This window comes from Lactuca saligna, chromosome 9 (assembly GCF_052625555.1).
Source record: "Lactuca saligna cultivar CGN05327 chromosome 9, ASM5262555v1, whole genome shotgun sequence".
Lineage (NCBI taxonomy): Eukaryota > Viridiplantae > Streptophyta > Magnoliopsida > Asterales > Asteraceae > Lactuca > Lactuca saligna.
The window spans coordinates 4,335,391-4,340,953 of NC_136425.1; the positions used below are offsets into that span (position 1 = coordinate 4,335,391).

General features: G+C 36.2%; 1 pseudogene; it reads right to left on the reverse strand.

The window, feature by feature from the left end:
* Positions 1-3,353: 3,353 nt before the first annotated feature.
* On the reverse strand, positions 3,354-4,937 carry LOC145014089 (protein VAPYRIN-LIKE pseudogene; annotated as a pseudogene).
* Positions 4,938-5,563: the final 626 nt, after the last annotated feature.

The following is a 5,563-nucleotide window of genomic DNA, read 5'->3' on the forward strand; positions in this document are numbered from 1 at the left end:
CATAAATCAAAATTGAAATCAAAAGAAACCTTGTGTTCTTATTTCAAACTTTGTAAACAAACAACACACCAAAATAAAAAACAAAACAAAAATAAAACACAAACCGAAAATGAAAATCGAAATCAATTGTGTTCTTATTTTGAATATCAGAAATCAAAATCAAACCTAGAATTGATCTGCAAAGTTAGGAATGTACACACATAAATGCACATCGATCTGCAAAGTTGGGGCCGTGAGGTGGAACAGATGCAAAGCATAGTAGACGATTGTGGTTGTAATTGACATTTTCGGCGAGAGAAAGAGAAGGCAAAGTAGCTAGCGTTGTACACACAAAAGCATATGGATTTTGTGGAGATAGGTTGTGAGGCAAAGTAGATGATATAGACGGTGGTATTCCGATAATGGGAAGTGGTGGGTGTTTGGTAATGGTCAGTGGCGACCTTTGATTTTAGTAATTCAGGGTTCATAAATTGAGCAACAGTGCAATGGTTCCTGATGATTGATGGTGGTGATAATCCAATGGTTCCTGATGGTTGATGGTGGCTTTAAACCGCATATTAGAAGGGGTTGTTTCCGAAAGTGGATGTTCGGTGGTTTAGACGATGCGGTTTGGGGCATTTGTTTGCTCATTATAGTGACGTTGAACGCCATAACGACGTTGTAATGAGGGGAACATCCCCCTCTTCTTGTTTTAAAAGCGTATCTCGTTGGAGTCACAACCAGAAGAAACGAGCCAAATTTCAGACTTTTCCCATTGACCAACCGTTGCCAACGAGTATTTTTTTAAAGTAACTATTAAAAAATATTCATTTATCCTATAACTACCTAACATTTTATAAATTTTTTTACACAATTTCTCTCATTTTGTCTACATAATTTCAATTATCTTAAAAAAAACATGGATCATTTCGACTCGTCTGATGATTCCGATGATGATATTTTCTTCAGGATGATATATCATTATTACGCTACTGATCTGCTACAACCAAACCCAATCCCGCTACCAACAAGACGTTCGATATTAAACATAAATCGCGAGGAATGACACGAACATCTATACTGCGATTACTTTGCGGAGAATTGTGTCTACGGGTCGAAGGACTTCAAATGAAGATTTCGTTTGAGTAGGAATGTGTTTCTACATATCGCCAATGCATTGGAAATCCGGTATCACTTATTTACTATACTTTTATACAAAATAAATACAAATGTACTACATGTTTCTTTAATTTTACAACAAATGTACTATATTTTTAAACTGTAGATACTTTATGTTTAGGTATGATTTTTTTTTTCAATTGAGTTATGAGGTTAGAGGTAGACGGGGGTTTACAACGTTGCAAAAATGTGTTGTGACCATTCGTTTGATGGCTATGAGGGAGTCACCCGACACCATGGACAACTATATGAGAGTGTACAAAAGAACCACATGAGAGAGTTTATATACATTGTCAGTGGGTGTTGTTGAAGCATTTAGAGACGTGTATTTACGGAAACCTTCGTTGCATGATTTGCAAGAATTGTATGCGGCCCATGAAGAACGTCATGGGTTTTTCGGAATGATTGAAAGCATTGATTGCACACACTGAAAATGGAAAAATTGTCCGGTAGCATGGAAAGGGAAATACGCAAGTGGTCATCGCGAATTGCCTTCGTTGGTTTTAGAAGTTGTTGTTTCTCAAAATTTATGGATTTGACATACATTTTTTAGGGTTGCAGGTTCCAACAACGACACTGACGTTCTTGATCAGTCGCCGATATTCGATGATCTTTTGAATGGAAAGGTCATGGATGCTCCTTTAATGGTGAATGAAAACAAATACAAATATGAATATTACCTTATAGATTGAATATATCCTCAGTATTCTACATTCGTGAATGCATTCTGATATTCAGTTGAAGAAAGAGACACATTTTTTTAAGAGAAGATAAGAAGGAACACGTAAGGATGTGGAATGCGTTTTTGGAGTGCTGAAGGCGAAGTGACATATAGCTGAACATGCAACATGACCATTGGATTTAGAAACTCTACGATATATCATATATGTATGTATCATAATGCATAACATGGTAGTAGAAGATAAATGACGAAATATTGCACACTATATCCCAACGGAGCCTAGACACGTTTAATTTCAACCAGGAACAACAAAGTATTTGCATCGTATCGTTGACATTTAGAACACAAATAAACACAGACAACTTCGAGAGGATTTAACGGATTATATATTCTATGGTAACGATAACGATAACAAATAGCATTTAGTTTTTTTTTTTTTTTTTTTTTTTTTTAAATGTTTTTTTTAACGAATATCGTTTTTTTTTTTTAATTTGGATGTTATGTATGATTTAATTTCTATGTTATTTTTAATTTCTAAAAATTATTTTTATTCTATGTTATTTATAATTTTTAAACAGTATGTTTTATTTATTATGTTATATTTAAAATATATTTGTTCAAATTAAAAAAAAAGAAATTCAAAAAAAGAAATTATAAAGTGGAAAAAAGTTGATGTTATAACACGATGTAACATGGTGACCACTTCCATACTTGGTGTTATAACATGATTGGTAATGTGGGTGACACCAAAATGATGTTATGACTAATTCCCCCACCTAATGTTTTTAGATTTTTCTAGTTAATCATAAACAAAAAGATGGAGAGTAATTGTACGATGCATCAGACAAGGGGGAATGGGTAGCTTTAGGGTTCATATATTTAGGGACTTAAGATTCAATTTTGGCAAAACGATACACAGAGGATTTCAATAATTTATTAAATACTAAAATCGTGGTTGTCAAAATCGCGATCCTAATCGTAGGATCGTACGATCCTATGATCTTAGGTATGAAAAACGATCCGGATCGTAAAAGGATCGTATTTTGGGTAGGATCGCAGGTAGGATTGTAAGATCGTAGGTAGGATCGTAAGATCGAGATCCGATCCGATCCTACTATCCTTTGATTTTTTTTATTTTTTTTGTTTTGCAAATGAATTTTTTTACCACTTTATGTATTTTACCCTTTACCAATCTACAATTTATCATTTTTTATTGTGACTTATGACTAGTATTTTAAAGTTTTATAACTGTTGAAATTTGAATGAAAAATTAAATGTTTGAAATGTTTTTCATGATTAAATAATATAAATTAAGATTATATTCTATTTTGTGGGATCTTAGGATCTCGATTTCGATCTTACGATTCCGATCTTGCAAACCCAAAAACGATCCTAAGTAGTATCCCGATCTTGACAACCTTCACTAAAACTACTCTTTACATTATAAATAAGACTTTGATCAAAATGGGCCTAAACTAGTCTGGTTTGGCCCATGTGCACCTCCACATCTTCATCTGTAAAATATAAATACGATTTAATAATAATCGAAATCAGTACAAATCATGTTCACCATTTAATTTACAACATTAAAATTGTGTTTGTCAATTATTCATGCTATACACGTTGATTCTAGATCATATAACTAACGAAAGCCTCACACCATTTACTAGAATCTTAAGCCAATTAACAAAGAGGATCGACAAGGGAATGATAATTCTTCGAAGACATATGATCAATAAGAGACTTGGTACTAGCTCTTGCACCTTGAGCCACTAGTAGCATAGCCACCTGACCATGACCCGCATCAACCGCCCGATGTAAAGGAGTGCACCCGTCATTATCCTCCACATCAACCCGCGCACCATAACTCAGTAAAAGTTTCACACTTTCAACCCGACCCTTAAAAGCCGCTCTATGTAAAGCGGTCCACCCATTCTGATCCTTTCCATTCACCACCGCACCTTCTGCCAAACATTTCTTTAATCCACTAACATCGTTTACGGTGGCAGCTTTATGCAAAACATCTCTCAAATACAACATATCGTATAAATCCAGGTGATCATTCTCGTACGCAAGAGCGATTGCGGTCTTCCCCTCTTTAGTCACCGCGTACTTCACAAAAATCGATGAGTTTAGTAAGAACTCAACCGCCGCCACATGGCCTTCACTCGAAGCACAGTGAAGCGGGGTCCACCCTTTGTTATCCACAACGTCGGAATCACTCCCTAATGTAACTAAAAACTCAAGGACTTCAATGTACCCATGATTTGCGGCTATATGTAGAGCCGTTTGGCCTCGGGAATCAACTGAGTTTATATCGATATCTAGATAATTCATACATAAAACTTCCATTGTTCCCACCCCATCTACACACGCTGCATCATGTAAAAAACGGTCAACCGAATGGTCAATCACGAAATTGGATTCAACCATGACCCGAACCATGTCCACGTTTCCGGATCGGATGGCTAACGACATCACCGACTCCCGGTTCACGTCTCGGTGGTTCACGTCAGCACCGGCGGTTATCAAAGATGAAAAGAATAGTAAGTTCCCGGTTTTAGCAGCTGATCTCAATAAAGAATTGAGCTCATGATTGTTGCAAAATGAAATGGCTCGTGATAGAATAAACGAAGGGTTAACAATTTTAGCAGCGGGAGACGAGAGGAGGAAATCAATAACGTCATGGCCAACAAAATTGATCGGAATTGTGGCGTCTTTGAAGATATGCCGCCCGGATTTGGAGAATAAGAGATGGAGATTTTCCTGATTGGTATTTCCGGCGAGCACGATTGATGAACGAACGAGAATGGTGTCTGGATTAGGGGCGGCAATTGGCGGCTGATTAGAGGATTGAGATAGGAAAAGAGTGAAAGAAACGGTGGCTAGAGGTGGAAGGACGACTAAAGCGTGGTGGAAGGAGAATCGAGTGGGGTTTGTGGTGTCGAGAAACACAGCAACTGACATGGTGTGCATGAGATTGGTTAACGTAAAGGTAGTAGAACATTTCTGGCCTCTGATGAACACTAGGTTCAACTCCTCCACATCTGGTTTGACCAGTCTGTCCATGGCATTCTGTTGGGCAAATGGAGATTTTTAGTATATATGGAGTGATTAGGAGACTTTTTCTAACAAAAAAGATGTACTCTTCTAACATACGGAAGATGAGCGAAGCAAGACTTAGTTAACTTGTTTGACCCTACCAACACGCTAATTATAATGTTTATTAGTGTATAATATAATATTATTATAATTCGGGGACCATTTTGAATGGCATCCAAGTTTAGAGCAACCTCCGAAAGTGGGAATCTTTATATTTGATCTTGACAAATAGATAGTAAAATTGCTACTTGTTTGATTGTTTCTAATGGATCGATGTTAGGAACACGGCCCAATTAAATGCTAATCATGAAACCACATATTCACAAGAATTATGTGTTTTGTAAATGAAATTAATAAAAATGGTAGAGTTACATAACACATGTCCTGGACAGTATTGACCAGCCATTGATCAGGGTTTAAAGTTACCAACAATTCAAACTACCGTGCCAAAAATTTGAAAGGTTACTATTCCTAATACAATTGAGAATTAATACTATATATAATTGTTAATTCCAATCACATGACGTCTGTGGGCTTCAATTAGAATGCATGCATTAAGCATTTGACAATATTTTCAAATATAAATGAATAAGTTTCAATTTTATCAAGTTCGATGGATGA